Below are 17730 nucleotides of genomic sequence, written 5' to 3'. Positions count from 1 at the left end.
TGGCGGTGGTGGAGAAGGGTACTGAGAGGAGGGATTTATCCTGTGAACGGAGGTTACGGGCGGGAACGTAAGGAGAGATGAGGGTAGAAAGATAGTGAGGGGCAGCAGACTGAGTGCATTTGTAGGTAAGAAGGAGAAGCTTGAATTGAATGGAGTATCTGATCGGAAGCCAGTGAAGTGACTTGAGGAGAGGGGTGATATGAGTATATCGGTTCTGGCGGAATATGAGATGTGCAGCAGAGTTCTGAACAGATTGAAGGGGGGATAGATGGCTAAGTGGGAGGCCGGTGAGGAGTAATTTGCAGTAGTCCAGGCGAGAGGTAATGAGAGCGTGGACGAGAGTTCGGGTGGTGTGTTCAGAGAGGAAAGGGCGAATTTTGCTGATGTTAAAGAGGAAGAAGCGACAGGTCTTGGTTATCTGCTGGATATGCGCAGAGAAGGAGAGGGAGGAGTCAAAGATGACTCCAAGGTTGCGGGCTGATGAGACGGGGAGGATGAGGGTGTTATCAACTGAGATAGAAAGTGGAGGAAGTGGAGAAGTGGGTTTTGGTGGAAAGACAATAAGTTCGGTCTTGGACATGTTCAGTTTCAGGTGGCGGTTGGACATCCAGGCAGCAATGTCGGATAAGCAGGCCGATACCTTTGCATGGGTCTCCGCGGTGATGTCTGGTGTGGAGAGATACAGTTGGGTGCCATCAGCATAGAGATGATACTGGAAACCATGAGATGAGATCAGGGAACCCAGGGAAGAGGTGTAGATTGAGAAGAGAAGGGGTCCAAGGACAGATCCCTGGGGAACACCAACAGATAAGGGGATGGGGGTGGAGGAAGATCCATGAGAGTGAACTTTGAAGGTGCGATGGGAGAGATAGGAGGAGAACCAGGAGAGGACAAAGCCCTGGGACCCAAACGAGGACAGTGTGGCAAGAAGTAAGTCATGATTGACAGTGTCAAAAGCGGCGGATAGATCGAGGAGGATAAGGATGGAGTAGTGGCCTCTGGATTTGGCAAGGAACAGGTCATTACAGACTTTAGAGAGTGCTGTTTCTGTCGAGTGAAGAGGGCAAAAACCGGATTGAAGCGGATCGAGGATGGCATGAGAGGAGAGAAAATCAAGGCAGCGGCTGTGGACTGCGCGCTCAAGTATCTCAAGTATCACCTCCTCTCTCTGATTGGTTCATTTTGTTGGCTAGGACCAATCAGCAATCAGATGTGGGCAACTTTCTCAAACTCAGGGGACGGTAGTACAGAGAGGGAACACAAGAGTGTGTTGTGTGGAGAGACAGTAAAAAGAGAGGAATGAGTCAGGGAGTGGACACAGAGAGAAGCACGCTGGAAGCTGTATAAGTAAGATTTTCGGGGGGGGGGGGGGGGGGGGGGGAGGGGAAGGAGAGGGAGAGAATGAAAAATGGAAAATCTGTGTATCCCAGAGCTCCCTCCTTGCTTCAGCCTTTCCAAACAAGTGAAGCTCTGTTCTGTCAATAGCAATAGCAACAAGAAAAGAAAAAAAACCCAAGTGATGAAAATTCCAGGTGTCAGGGGGATATGTATAGTCAACATTGCAACCTGACACCTGGGGTTTGTTGGACCTGAATAAGCACCTATGTGGGAAAAACAAAATGGAAACTGAAAATACAAATTAATCAAACACAAAAGTAAGAAACCAGTATCATTTGAGTCATTTTTTTGGAACACAATCATCCACAGTCTCCTCTTTGACACTTATTGGGAATGATACTATGAAATTATGAAGGTAGTATGGTGACAGAGCAAAAATCTATATATATAAAAGGCACCACTGAAGCCTCCAGCCGGAAGTGTGAAGCGCCAGAGATATCCGGTTTCCCCATGAGTGAAGGAAAACAGCACAGCAGGAAATCCCACGAAACTGTGAAGGACTCAGAGGGGGGAGGGGAGAGAGATGCCCTCACTCTCTCTGTAACAAAAACACAGAACAGCAGGAAACAACACTGAAGGACTGGACTCGGAGGGGGAGGGGGAGGGAGAGAGGGCAGAGGGCAGGGACACACACTCCCACATGCACACTCTGAAGAAAACCTTGCTAGCCCCCGTTTCATTTGCATCAGAAACGGGTTTTTTTTTACTAGTGTTAAATATCTGAACAGCATTCTGGATGTTCAGTTTGGATACTGTGGAATTATTCAAAACCACTTATGTAGCCACCAGCAGCAGGTGCCAAATGCATAAGCAGTTTTCTTTCAATTTCACAGGACACTAAATGTATACATTTTGGCTATGAAATACTAGAGAGACACTATAGATCTGCACCAAATATGATGCAGAAAACCCCCCAGATCAAAACACACAGTCCAAACAAAGGAGTTTACTTTAACAAACACCCAGTGTGGTCCACATTTTGCCCATTCAAGGGCTGCCTCAGGGGTACACCACAATCAGAGTCAGCAACAGCCAATACCAAACCACAGTAAAGGTCAGCAACTCCTGGTACCCAAATGCAATATAAACGGAGGCCAGCACTACCAAATCAACAACCGTGTAAAAAGACAGCATTATTTGCAATAGCTATTGAAGGGGCTAAACATGGACCACATCAGGTCTTTATTTATATAAACTCCTTTACTTGGACTATGCATTTGGATCTGCTTTTTTTTTTTTTTTGCATTAAAAAGCGCTACAAATTGTGAACGCAGATTTGAGCACACGCCTAATTTGTACACACAATTTAATTGAATAGTGAGAAAATTAGCACTGATAATTGGCTTTTTAACAATTATTGTCACTAATTAGAATTAATTAAAATGTACATGTCTAAATTTTTTACTCACGAGTCAAAAAAGGGGGTGTGGAAATGGGAGGGTCATGGGATAGGGGGTGTTCCTTTTGGTTACAGCGCTGAGCATTTTTTTGCGCAAATGTTTTTGGCACCATATATAATTCAGTCCTATACATGTATATTTAGCAGCAATACTTCTATGGTATTGATGCCAAACATACATATATCTCTCTATATAAAACACACCTCCAACATTCTAATGAAGCCTCACTTTCCCAACGTTCTAAAGTGAGGCGGCAGAGACCACTTTTTGAACATCAGTGTTTGCCCCGCCCACGCGCTGCTGATTGGCTGTGCCTCAGGTGATGCACACAAAGTACGGTTTCACCTCCCAAACACTCACATGGACTTAGAAACCACCAAGCCTTTGAATGGGACCGGTGCTGCAGAGGAGCAGGAGTGGGACAGCGAAGAAAATGCAGCAGCGTTCAGGAAAAAAAAAAAAAACCACACACACGAGTCCCGCCCCTTCATGAGGAGGGGGTAGCTACCAGCACGGGGACCAACCGCGAGGAAAGCGCGGACTAAGAACACCACTAAACAACCACTACATCGCGGACCTTACTCTGCAAGCTGTTCATGCAGTGAGTCTCCAAGCCGGCGTTCAGTGCCTACAACAGAGACTTCCAAACACATGCGCCCTCAGCCCCGCCCCCTACAGAACGCCACCCACATTCCACACTAAAACCAAACCAACCCCCCCCCCCCAAAAAAAAACCACCCAAACGGAAACCTCCGGCGCCCAACCCCCCCTAAAAAAACGGATAATAGCCCACCTGAGTGCCCAGCTGAAATCAGTGCCTACAAGGAGACTTCCAGACACATGCGCCCTCAGCCCCGTCCCCCCCTACAGAACACCACCCACATTCCACACTCGAAAAAAAACCCATATCTACTCCTACTGCCTGCCTGCAATGGATCCCTCTGGTTTCAACAAAAATACAAGTGCTTACAAATACCACATCTGAGTGCCCTGCTGAATTAAGATTACTGTATCACACTCGCACGCAGAGAATCACCCCCTACCAGCCACAAAAAAACCCCACATCTAATATGGACAATCAGCATCACTCACTAACACACATACATACAACCAAACTGCCCACCACCCAAAATGCCACACACTGCCATGGACAGACAACATCTTGCTTTCACACTCATACACACACACTCCCTCCCCCAAACCCCTTAATACAAAAACTGAAACAGTAAAAACCTACATCTCTCTCTTACAAATACCCACAGAATCCCATAATCCCCCCCCCCCAAAACACAAACACTCATACAGAACAACCCTACCCCACAAACACCCCCCTACAAACACCCCCCCACAAAATGGCACACACACCCACAGACACCCACAACCCCCCTCAAAACCACAAACACTCATACAGAACAACGCTACCCTATCCCACAAACACCCCTCCCCCCCAAAAAAAATAGCATACACCCATAGACCCCCACAACCCCCCCTCAAAACCACAAACATTCATACAGACTTTACAACTTAAAAAAAAACTTTTCCTTTTTAAAAAAAAAAAATATCCCTTAATATCAAACAGAAAAGAAAACAAACAAAAAAAAAAAACCACATGCTAGCGCCCGTTTCATTTGTTTTGGAAACGGGCCTTTTTTACTAGTAGCTTTATAAAAGATATCTTCTGCATAAAGTAAGATATTAAGTGCTATGCTGAAGGTTTGCCTCATTGGTTCCAACAGGGCAAATGATCATGTATGTTTCTGCTAGAGGCAGGTGGCACTTTAACCAATTTATTGAGGCATGATCTTTTGAGGACTAAAGTCCATGTCGTTAGATGATAATGTTGGTTAGTCTATAAGGTGCCACCTGCCTTTGTCAATTTTGTTTTACTAGGCTAACCTAGCTACCCCATTTAAAGTTTTTATTATGAGTTAATATCTGAGTAGGCAGTAATCAGAAGATATGGCTTTCATTTAGTTTTACTTTTCAGATTCCTGACATATTCTCAGCCTTGGCTTTGCGTTTCAGTGATATATGAACTGATTCTGCCAAAAAGATGCACTGTTCAGCTCTAGAGTGAGAGTCTATACAAGAATTGGCAAGTTGATGAAGATGTCAAGTCAGAGTCTCTTAAACAGATTGGAAGGTTACAAGTGTGCATTTCAGCTTAATAATCCTCTGACTGCACAGGCAGGCCAAGCGTGTAAGTCCTACGAATCAGATATATTGGCCTGATCATCTGTGAATACTTTGTTCTGAGCACCGTCTGGTCCAATTATATCTTCTGCTTCATTTTTTTTATCTTCATTACAGTTCAGAGGCATGTTAGTCAATTTTTCTGTGCAGCACTTTCTAGCAATTCAGTTCCCATTCCTAATTGGTAATGCAAGGTAGTATCCAGCTCACTAGCTAACTGTCTCTCCAACTGCATCAGGATGGGTCTCTCACAGATGTTCATGGGCTACAAGTTGCATGAAAGCAGAAGGGTTTTGCCGCCGAAGCAAATTCTAATCTAGAGGGTCTCAAAGCCTAAAGTCATCATAGCAGTTCATCAGCAAATTCAGATAGAGTGAGTACGAGTTAGTTGTGGACAGCAGACTCCACATCCTTTATCAGTAGACCAGCAAAGGTGAATCAGAACATTTATTTATTTATTATTTATTTTCTGCATTTATAGCCCACATTTTCCCACCTCTTTGCAGGCTCAATGTGGCTTACAAATACCGTAGTGGCGATCGCCACACTGTCCCTCCACAAAGACACGAGACAAGGAACCACCTTTCAATTCCAGCCTCGGCTGACAAGGCATTGCAGCATAGAAAGCTCTGCTGTTGACTGCTGGATCCCAATCATAGCATGGAGGAGTAGCCTAAAGAGGTGCTTAGGACATAAGAAAAGCCATAATGGGCCAGACCAATGGCCCATCCAGCCCAGTATAAACTGAAAAAAAGAAGTGGGAATGACCAATGCGATAAGTCAAACTAAAATCTTTATTAATACATCCATCAGAGTTTGCTTGAAGACAATGTATTGGAAGAAAACAGCACTGGACTCAACACAGTCCGTATTTCAGCCTATGTCTTCATCAGGAGTCCTTATGAACACAACAGTGAGATATATAAAAGGAGAAAAAAAATATATGGAGTGGAGGAGTGGCCTAGTGGTTAGAGCACCGGTCTTGCAATCCAGAGGTGGCCAGTTGAAATCCCACTGCTGCTCCTTGTGATCTTGGGCAAGTCACTTAACCCTCCATTGCCTCAGGTACAAACTTAGATTGTGAGCCCTCCTGGGACAGAGAAATATCCAGTGTACCTGAATGTAACTCACCTTGAGCTACTCCAGCGACTCTCCTCTCTCCCCTGCCCCCCCCCCCCAGCCACCCAGGTTGTCCAGCGAAGTCTTCGGGGCAGACAGGAAAGATCCCCAGTCTTGCCTGCCCGCTGCCGGCGCTGACCCTCCCCCCGTTGCCGAATCACTCTTCAAAATGACCACCGAGACTTCCAGCGGCGCCTATATTGAAGAGTGATCTGGCAGCGGGGGAGGGTCAGCGCTGGCAGCGGGCAGGCAAGACTGGGGATCTTTCCTGCCTGCCCCAAAGACTTCGCTGGACAACCTGGGTGGCAGGGGGAGAGGAGGGTCGCTGGACATTGGTGGCTGTAGGGGGGGCAAGGGACAGAGGAGGGTGGCTGGAGGAGAGGCAGAGCAGAGAGGAGGGTCGCTGGACATGGGTGGCTGCTCACAGAGAGTCTTTGTATCGCACACACACTCTCTCACACTCTGTCTCACACACTCTCTCTCTTACACACGCTGTATGTGTGAAACACACTTTCTCTCTCTCTCTCTCTCTCTCACACTCACTGTGTCTCAGATATGCAGTTGCACACACTCTCATTCTCACACACACACACTCTCAGACACACTCGCACCCAGTCTCACTCTCTCTGTCTCACACACACACACTCGCACATTCACTCTCTCTCACACAGTCACTCTCACACACACTCTCTCAAACTACACACTCTGAAGAAAACCTTGCTAGTTCCCATTTCATTTGTGTCAGAAACGGGCCTTTTTTACTAGTTTTTATATAATATTGCACTTGATATAAGCATCATGTTATTTCAACGTGTATCACCCACATTGCACTTGTATGTGTTTACTCACTTTTTATGCACATTTTTATGTAGTAGTTTATTCACTCTTTATGTAATAGCTCTTTCACTTTTCAATCACCTCTGTACCTGCATACTTTACCATTTAACATTGGTGTCTTTTTCTCTCTATCTTAATTGGTGTCTTTTTCTCTCTGTCTTACTCCCTTTTTAATACATTGTCAGTCTGGCACATGTCTGGTTTACATATTTATTTATATGGGTGGCTGGAGGGGGGGCAGGGGAGAGAGGAGGGTCGCTGGACATGGGTGGCTGGAGGGAGGGCAGGGGAGAGAAGAGAGTCGCTGGACATGGGTGGCTGAAGGGGATTGCATTGCAGGGGGCTCGGCTGGGTGAGCAGCGGCGACCTTGGGGGGTGGCAAGGGCGGGGCCTCATGCTGGTATCATGTGGTTGGTCAGTGCTGCATGTCACATCAGCCTGATCTACGGAGCCTAGCAGACCAACTCCAAAGAAAGCCACGGACACAGGCAGCAAGAATAGAACGTTGGAGGTGAGAATTATTATATAGGAAATGTGATGCCATAGAGTGAAAAAAGTGATTGAGACACAAAAACATATTATTAAATACCACAAATGAAATAAGAATGGAAAGAGTGCTGACACTAAACAAAGAAATGCTAGAGTCCTGATAATTAAAAATGATAAAAATTGAAAATAAAAATAACAAATAAAATTTCATATAACAGAAGTATCTCTGTTTATATAAAAGACACAAAATAGGGGGGCCATGGTGTAGGGACAACAAACTATTCATAATGCATCAATAAATGCACCTTCATAGATCATCATGAGCCTCACCACTAATTAGGGACAAGACAAGAAATTAAAAATCCTATTAATAAAGCACCTCTCCTGTATAGGAACATTAAAGTTACATGGAAACAAATACAAAAATTTAAAAAATGTGGGCATAATAAAACTATTTGAGAAATAATGTCATAATCTAAAAAAGGTATATCATTTGCAAACATCACATTGGCATGTATCAATATCCAAATGAAAATGAAAGTAAAAATCACCTGTCTAAAAAATGTGAATGTGATTTAAAATAGTTCTTATATGGAACAATTGTGTATATATAAATATTTTAAGCCAACATAAATGCATACATATGACTAAGGAATCGATATAAAAGCATAGGAACATTAGACAAAATGCCATGTCAATAAAATGATGCAGGCAAGAGAAAAGGTTAAAAATAAACAAGATCCCACAGTCTGTGCCAACAAGAAAAAGCAGGTAAGAATATAAAATAGTGCTTGGAAATACGCCCAGTAAATTCTGTTACATATATTTGTGTAGACCCTGCATAGTGCCATTTAAGCAAAATATATATAATTCAACATGTAAATGTATTATACCGAGAAAGAGAAAATCGTTACTGGAAACATGCGGTAAAACCAGCAGGAATTAAATGAAACTTACTCTGAAATGAGCTCTTCAGCTGTGCAGACACCAACATTCGAAGTATAGCTGAAGTGGCAGAAAGCAAGCACAATCACAGAGGCCATTAAAAGATGTAATTCATGAATATGTAAATAGATTAAACACGTGTCATGCATGCATTAATGAACAACCCAAACTCATTAGTAAAACCATTGATTGCTTTAATACTGTTTGATATTTATGCCACCTATAACTCTTAAAAAAAAAAAAAAAAAAAAGTAAATGATACTACATGCTGGATCAGTAAACTGGATTACATAAAAGAGTGAATTAAAAATGACCTTAAGGGACATGGGGAGGGACATTTTTGATATGCCTTACTTTGGACGTTTTTCTAAAAATGTCCAAAAATCGAGTAGTAAAAATGGCCATTTTCAAAACAGAAAAATGTCTTTTAAATGGCTATTTGCTAGATATTTTTGTGCTGTGTGTGTGTTTACCTTTTTGGCCCATTTTCGAAAAAAAAAAAAAGTCCAAGTGAAAAACGCACAAAATCAAGCCATTGGGATGTAGAAGGCACCAGCATTCTTAGTAGACTGCCACACAGACATCCCAGGACAGCAATGGGGCACACCCTGGGGGCACTGCAGTCAACTTCAATAAATGCTCCCAGGTACACATCTCACCGTTGCTCCCTTATCTTGTCTGTTAAGCCCCCCCCCCCCCCCAAGCCTACTACCCCCAACTGTACATGATCCTTTATAGGTGAAGGAAGGTGTGCTGGAGCCGGCTCGCAAGAGCCGGTTGTTAAATTTATTGGCATCTTGCAAGCCGGTTGTTGGCCCGTGCGAGCCGGCTCGCCTCTGCTCCCCCAATCGTCCATCTTCCGTCTGCAGCTCTGCGAGTCCCCGATAGCCCTGGTTTCCTTCTTGCACCGCAGCCCTGCCTTTAAAAATTTTATTTTCCCTCGAGGCGCGTCAGCGTTGAAGCGAAGGCAGCAGGCTCAGCTCGGTTCCAGCCTTCGTTCCGTTCCTTCACATCATGGCTCCGCCCTCGCCTGACATATTTCCTGTTTGTGCGAGGGCGGAGCCATGATGCGAAGGAACGGAACGAAGGCTGAAACCGAGCAGAGCCGGCTGCCTTCGCTTCAACACTGGCGCGCCTCAAGGGAAAATAAAATTTTTAAAGGCAGGACTGCAGTGCAAGAAGGAAACCAGGGCTATCGGGGACTCGCAGAGCTGCAGAGGGCAGATGGATGATGGACGACCGGGGGAGCGGGGGGGGGGGGGCTGGAAGAAGGCAGATGGAGGAGAGGAGCAGGGCAGGGGGGAGACGAGGGTTGCTGGACATGGGTGGATGGATGGAGGGCAGGGGAGAGGAGAGTTGCTGGACATGGGTGGATGGAGGGCAGGGGAAGGTAGGGTTGCTGGACATGGGTGGATTGCAGGGGGAGAGGAGGGTTGCTGGACATGGGTGGATGGAGGGGAGATGAGGGTTGCTGGACATGGGTGGATGGAGGGCAGGGGGAGAGGAGGGTTGCTGGACATGGGTAGATGGAAGGGCGAGGAGGGTTGCTGGACATGGGTGGATGGAGGGCAGGGCGAGAGAGGAGGGTCGCTGGACATTGGTGGATGGAGGGGAGAGGAGGGTTGCTGGACATGGGTGCATGGAGGGCAGGGGAGAAGAGGGTTGCTGCTGGACATGGGTGCATGGAGGGCAGGGGAGAGGAGGGTTGCTGATGGACATGGGTGGATGGAGGGCAGGGGGGAGAGGAGGTTGCTGGACATGGATGGAGGAGAGGGAAGGGAGAGAGAAGAAATGCTGGACATGGATGGAGGGGAGGGAAGAGTGAGGAAGGAGATGAGAAGAGGGAAAAGGAAGAGAGGAGAATAACTGCACATGGATGGAGAAAATAGGCAGAAGCTGGATCCACTGGACAGTCAAGTCTGCGGAGGACCCAGCTTTTACTTACAGATGTAGGGCAAGAAATGAAGAAGAAAGGCGGAAAGTAAAGAAATAAATGGAAAGGAAGCCCTGGAAATGGAGTTAAGAGGACAGATAGCAGCAGAATCAGACACTGGGCCGGCATGATCAGAAAAACAAAGTCACCAGACAACAAAGGTAGAAAGAAATCATTTTATTTTCATTATAGTGTTTGGAATATGTCCACTTTGAGAATCAGGTGCTCAACATTAAAAGTTTATTTTTATTTACTTATTTATGGCATTTTATCCCACATTAAACATGAATTAGATTGCCTCCCCAGGCTCTCTCCCCGGCTATAGCCAGCTCTGCAATTTGGGGGGGGGGGGGGCGCAGAGGTGGGGGGGGGGGCGCAGAGGTGGACCGGGGAGAGAGCCTGTTGTTAAACATTTACCAGCACACCACTGGGTGAAGGGGCACAGTGGGTTTCTGGTAAGTTTTGGAGGGCTCACAGTTTCCACCACAAATGTAAAAAGGTAGGGGGAGGTATGGGCCTGGGTCCACCTTTCTGCAGTGCACTGCACTCAGCACTAGACTACTCCAGCATGCTGCTCTAATGGACCTAAGTATTACATCTGAGGCTGGCATAGAGGCTGGTAAGTAATGCTTTTAATCACATTTTGGGGGGGGGGGGGGTGGAAGGGGGTCAGTGACCACTGGGGGACTAAGGGGAGGTCATCCCTGATTCCCTCTAGTGGTCATCTGGTTATTTAGGGCAACATTTTGTGCCTTATTCGTTATTAAAACAGGTCTCGCGCAAAATGTCTTTTAGTCCTGGATGGTTTTGTTTTGTGCCATTATGGCTGCAAAAATGTCCAAGTGTTAGAAACACTCAGATCCTGCCCTTAACATGCCCCTGACATGACCCCTTGTGACTTGAATGCACTTCTAATGGACTTCATAGAAAAATGTCTAAAATTGTTTTGAAAATATCTCACAAAAACATCCAAATGCAGATTTATGTCACATTTTGATGTTTTTCTCTTTTGAAAATGAGCCCCAAAGTGCAATAAAAACTGTACCGAAAACATCCATGTAAAAGAACAACAATAATGATGCTTTTAAGGATGCTAGCTTGAAAAAAAAAAATGAAAGGTGAAGATTGTATTACCCTGTTTAATGATAGAATCCTGCCTCCAACAGTGGCCTATTCAGGTCACAAGTACCTGACAGAATCCCAGATAGTGGCAAGATTCATGCTACCAATCCCAGGGAAAAAGCAGTGGCTATCCGCATGTATATCCTAACAACAGACTATGGATTTTCCTCCAGGAACTTGTCCAAACCTTTTTTAAACCCAGATACGCTAACCGTTGTTACCACATCCTCCGGCAACAAGTTCCAGAGCTTCACTATTCATTGAGTGAAAAGATTTTTCCTCCAGTTCTTTATCTAGTAGGGTATACCCATCCAGCCAGGTTTTCAGGGTGGCCAAAATGAATATGCATTACATAGAATTTGCATACTAAGGAGGCTGACTGGGTGGGTGTGCCCTGAGGACTGGATTGAGAAGCACTAGACTAAAGGTTACAGCAGAAGCTGGGAGCCAGGAAAGCCTGGTTCAAATCCCACTGCAGCTCCTTGTGACCTTGGGCAAGTCACATAGAGGTCCTTTTACCAAGCTGTGGGAAAAAGGGCCCTGCGCTAGCGGCAGGGGCCGTTTTTTCCACAGCCAATAAAAGCCCCCTAAAAAATGGCCTTACCACATGGCCATGCGGCAGGGAGCCCTTACTGTCACCCATTGAGGTGCTGATAAGGGCTTCTGAGCTAACACGGCGGTAACCGGGCAGCATGCGGCATTTAAACGATTTTGGGGGTTTTCTTTTTCCCCAAAAATGGCATGTGCTCGAGGTGGGACTACTGCCAGCGGCTGCATTGGGCCAGCAGTAGTCCCAGAAGAGCAAGCGGTAAGCCTGTGTTGGGCTTACAAGGTCCCCTTAACCCTCCTTAGTAAAAGGGTCCATAAGTTTGTAACTAAGTTGTCTTAGCACTAATGCACACTTAACGCAACAAAAATGGCCTAATGCGGGATGTGTTAAAATGTTCTGAATTAGTTTTACCATCTGCATGCGCTAAAGCACACAGTAATTATTGTTTTACAAAACTTGGGGGGGGGGGGGGGAATCAACATTAGCACATGTCATATTCAAGAAATGGGAAAATGCATATTTTATGGCAGCACTAGAAATGGGCTTAGCATGCGGGAAAGTCCTACACAAGGATGTGCCAAGCCTATTTACCAGTGCAACTTGGTAAAAGTCCCCCTTAGGGCTCTGTTTACTAAGTCATACTAGTGTTTTTAGCGCACGCTAAAAATTAGCATGTGCTAATGCTAGAGACACCCTTGGGTGTCTCTAGCGTTAGCGCACGCTAATTTTTAGCATGTGCTAAAAATGCTAGCGCATCTACAGAATGGCTTAGTATATAGGGCCCTTAGGAGTCCTTTTACTAAACTGCAGCAAAAAGTGGCCTGCGGAAGTGCAAGCACATCTTTTGGGCACGTGCTGGGCCAATTTTTACCGCATCTAGAAAAAAGGGCCTTTTTTAAGGGGCTGGAAAATGGATGTGCGCTAAAATTGAAATCGGAACGCATCCATAAGTACATAAGTATTGCCATACTGGGACAGATCGAAGGTCCATCAAGCCCAGCATCCTGTTTCCAACAGTGGCCATTCCAGATCACAAGTACTTGGCAAGATCCCAAAACAGTACAATATATTTTTATATTTTATGTTGCTTATTCTAGAAATAAGCAGTGGATTTTCCCCAAATCCATTTTAATAATGGTCTATGGGCATTTCGTTCAGGAAGCCATCCAAACCTTTTTTAAATCCCGCTAAGTTAACTGCTTTTATTACATTCTCTGGAAATGAATTCCAGAGTTTAATTACATGTCCAGTGAAGAAATATTTTCTCTGATTCATTTTAAACTTACTACTTTGTAGCTTCATTGCGTGCCCCCTAGTCCTAGTATTTTTGGAAAGAGTAACCAAGCGATTCACGTCTACCCATTCTACTCCACTCATTATTTTATAGACCTCTAATATATCTCTCCTCAGCCGTCTTTTCTCCAAGCTGAAGAGCCCTAGCCGCTTTAGCCTTTTCTCATAGGGAAGGCGTCCCCATCCCCTTTATCATTTTTGTCATCCTTCTCTGTACCTTTACTAATTCTTCTATATCCTTTTTGAGATGTGGCGACCTTACTGCCACCCACTGACCTAGTGGTAAGGTCTCACGTGCGCCAACTGCTATTTACTGCTGGGTAAGTGGCCCGCGGTAGAAAACAGAAAATTATTTTCTACTGTGGGATTTGGCGCATGCCAAATTCAGAATTACCACCTGGCTCATGCGCTAGCCGGCAGTAGCGCTCATTTGGCACATGATGCATGTGTGTAGGCCCTTACACAGCTTAGTAAAAGGGCCCCTGAGTTTTTAAGCCTTCTGGGGACAGGAAAATACCCACTGTACCTTGCCTTGAGCTACAACTGAAAGGCATGAACTAAAACTCAAAATCTCATCCCATCCCAAATCATTTCCCTCCCTATCATTCACTGTGGAAGGATCCATGCTTCTGATAACTCATTAGGTACAAGTCAGTTAGTAAATTCTTTCAATAATATATTTATAGCTGAAATTTCCTAAGAGTAACGAATTGAGCTTCACCCCTGATCACATGCAGACAGCTCCTGGCTCGTCCTAGAAGCCAACAGTCAAAGACCTCCAAATAAGCAGATCCAGCAAGCATGTTGGACCTGTATGTCTGAATGACTACAATTCAATCTTTCATATATATGGCTTTTATTCATTATTTTTATTTAATTCCTTATCCAATCAATACTCTTTATTTCAAAATGTTATTCTTCATCATTTCTTACATATTTCTACCTGTGCACAAAACACTTTTCTTGCATTTGCGAAGAACAGCCACTGTGAATTAATATCTATACCTCTTCTCACAATGACCCAGTACCCTTGGGAAATGCAGTCTGAATTATCTAATTATTTTTCATTTTGCTGCATTTTTCACTCTGGCAGTTGTGCTGGATTTTGCGAATAGGCATTCAATAAACTTTACTGTGGTTGTGAGTAGCACTATGAATTATGGAAGTTATGGTTCAGACTCAGACTAATGGTATCATTTAACAAGAGAAAAATGGGGCACAACTTTGATATGAAATAATTTCTTCCATGTTGGAACTAGTTAGACTTTTCTCCGAGGAGCAACAGGAGCATGGACACAGTAGATCTTATAGTGTCCTTTGGAAGAATGAGTGTGAGGCGATTTCTCAGTCATATGGGCTTCCTTGGGGATCTGTACGATTTCCACTCCATTTGAATGTATGTCTCAGTCTTTTTGTAATAGGCATGAAATTTCAGCTGACAATTTTCAGCTTCTACCCCATGCTGGAAGAGAGCTATCTACTATCTTGAAAAACAAATTGTTTAATGTTGTTTCAGAATGTTTAGAAATGGGATTTTCAATCCAGTCCTCTGGGAACACCCAGCCAACTGGGGTTTTCAAGACATCCCCATTGAATTCAATGGGGAGATCCTTGACTTACCTGCTCTCCAGCTTCTCCCTGCTCGTTCCTGTCCATCCGCACCAGCTTGCTCCAGCCCGCCTGCAAGCTTGGCAGCCACTGCCTCACTTGCCTGCCTGCTAACTTGTCAGTCATTGACTTACCTGCTTTCCAGTCCATCAATCCCTCCAATTCCAAGCCTCCAATCCAGCTTTCCGCTCTATCTGCTTCTCACCTCAGTCACTACACTTACACCTGTTACACCGCAATCACTACTTATGGCCCCTGTCCACATTCTCTTCCTTGCCCTGTCCCTTCCTAATCTTTTTCCCCTCCCCTTACCGCTGTCTACCGCTGGAACTCATTGCCCACCTGTGTTCCCTCCCGTCCTGCTCGCTACGGCAATACCCTATTCACCCCCATCCCTCACCACCTCACCATCTCTCTTGTCCCCCTCCTCCTTCCTAGCCCTTAACCTTCAACACCTCCTTCCTGCCATTAACCCATCACCATTCCTCCTAAGTGCAGCCCGTCTTCGTCGCCTTCATTGCCCGACCTCCCCCACCCTCCTCCGCACTCTCTTGCTCCTCCTCCTGCTATCCGCGGGAGACATTAATCCTAATCCAGGCCCCCCTTACCTGTCCTCCTCCTATCCATGCAAACGATTCCGTGATGTCTCCAATCTTGTTTCTATTCCCCTCCCCCCCCCTTCCCATATGCCTTGTGGAATGCCCACTCGGTCTGCAACAAACTGCCCTTCACCCACGATCTCTTCAACTCTCGTTCCCTTCAACTGCTCGCTCTAACTGAAACCTGGCTCTCCCCTGACGACTCTGCCTCAATCGCGGCCCTTTGTCATGGAGGTTATCTCTTCTCCCACACTCCCTGCCCAGCTGGCCGAGGTGGAGGCGTCGGGCTACTACTCTCGCCCTCCTGTAGTTTCCAACCCCTCCTCCTACCGCAGTCTCACTGCTTCTCATGCTTTGAAGCTCACTCCATCCGGCTATTCTACCCATTACCACTCAGAGTGGCAGTCATTTACCACCCCCCTAATAAATCCCTCTCTTCCTTCCTCACCGACTTCGATGCCTGGCTTTCCGTCTTTCTTGAACCCTCATCTCCGTCCCTCATTCTTGGAGACTTTAACATACACGTTGATGACCAGTCCGACCCTCACGCTTCTCAGTTCCTCACTCTAACATCCTCCTTCAACCTCCAGCTTTGCTCCACCACCCCTACTCACCGAGACGGCCATTGTCTTGACCTCGTCCTCTCCTCTTCTGGCTCTCCCTCCAATTTCCATGTTTCAGCTCTTCCTCTCTCCGATCATCACCTAATCACCTTCACACTTCTTCACCCCCCCCCTCAGCCCCGTCCAACTTTAACCACTACCTCCAGGAATCTCCAGGCTATTGACCCTCCCACCCTATCCGCTAATATTTCTAATCTCCTCCCCTCCATCATGTCCTCCGTGTCTGTCGACAAGGCTGTCTCCGCTTACAATGCCACTCTCTCCTCTGCTCTGGACACCCTCACACCATCCACCTCCCGTCCCACAAAGCGTACTAATCCCCAGCCCTGGCTGACCCCTTGCATCCGTTACCTTCGCTCCTGCGCCCGATCTGCTGAACACCTCTGGAGGAAATCTCGCACCCATTCAGACTTCCTTCACTACAAATTCATGCTATCCTCCTTCCACTCCTCCCTATTCCTTGCCAAACAGGACTATTACACCCAATTGACCAATTCTCTCAGCTCCAACCCCCGTCGTCTCTTCTCCACCCTTAACTCCCTCCTCAAAGTGCCCTCCGCTCCCACCCCCCTCGCTCTCTCCTCAATCACTGGCTGATTACTTCCACGACAAGGTGCAAAAGATCAACCTTGAGTTCACTACCAAGCCATCCCTCAACCCTCTCCCTTAACCAACCAACCCAGGCCTTTTTCTCCTCCTTTCCTGTCATCACTGAGGAGGAAACCGTTCGCCTTCTTTCCTCCTCGAAATGCACCACCTGTTCTTCTGATCCCATCCCCACCAACTTACTTAACATCATCTCTCATACTGTCACCCCTCCATCTGTCATATCCTCAACCTCTCTCTCTCCACTGCAACTGTCCCTGACACCTTCAAGCACGCCGTAGTCACACCTCTCCTCAAATTACCATCACTTGACCCTACCTGTCCCTCCAACTACCGCCCCATCTCCCTCCTACCCTTCCTCTCCAAAATACTTGAGCGTGCCGTTCACAGCCACTGACTTGATTTTCTCTCCTCTCATGCCATCCTCGATCCACTTCAATCCGGTTTTCGCCCTCTTCACTCGACAGAAACAGCACTCTCTAAAGTCTGTAATGACCTGTTCCTTGCCAAATCCAGAGGCCACTACTCCATCCTCATCCTCCTTGATCTATCCACCGCTTTTGACACTGTCAATCATGACTTACTTCTTGCCACACTATCCTCATTTGGGTTCCTCTGTCCTCTCCTGGTTCTCCTCCTATCTCTCCCACCGCACCTTCAGAGTTCATTCTCGTGGATCTTCCTCCACCCCTATCCCCCTATCTGTTGGTGTTCCCCAGGGATCTGTCCTTGGACCCCTTCTCTTCTCAATCTACACCTCTTCCCTGGGCTCCCTGATCTCATCTCATGGTTTCCAATATCATCTCTATGCTGATGACACCCAGCTATATCTCTCCACACCAGACATCACCACAGAGACCCAGGCAAAGGTATCAGCCTGCTTATCCGACATTGCTGCCTGGATGTCCAACCACCACCTGAAACTGAACATGTCCAAGACCGAGCTCATTGTCTTTCCACCAAAACCCACGTCTCCTCTTCCTCCACTTTCTATCTCAGTTGATAACACCCTCAT

The 17730-nt window shown here is 46.1% G+C and overlaps 1 protein-coding gene across 4 annotated transcripts in view; it reads right to left on the bottom strand.

Annotated features, from left to right (window-relative positions):
- The window catches only part of PAM (peptidylglycine alpha-amidating monooxygenase), a 553254-nt gene that overhangs the window by 385710 nt on the left and 149814 nt on the right, over positions 1-17730 (bottom strand). The window contains exon 1 of one of the 4 annotated variants that reach the window (XM_030193422.1): positions 8394-8441. The exons of the other annotated variants lie outside the window; for them this stretch is intronic. The gene's annotated coding sequence lies outside the window, so the exon portion shown is untranslated. Of the gene's footprint in view, positions 1-8393; positions 8442-17730 lie in introns of those variants that run through there. 4 annotated transcript variants of the gene reach the window in all.

The sequence above is a fragment of the Microcaecilia unicolor genome, chromosome 2 (genome assembly GCF_901765095.1).
Source record: "Microcaecilia unicolor chromosome 2, aMicUni1.1, whole genome shotgun sequence".
NCBI lineage: Eukaryota > Metazoa > Chordata > Amphibia > Gymnophiona > Siphonopidae > Microcaecilia > Microcaecilia unicolor.
Note: the sequence above shows the minus strand (reverse complement) of the source record. Positions and strands in the feature narration are given on the sequence as shown.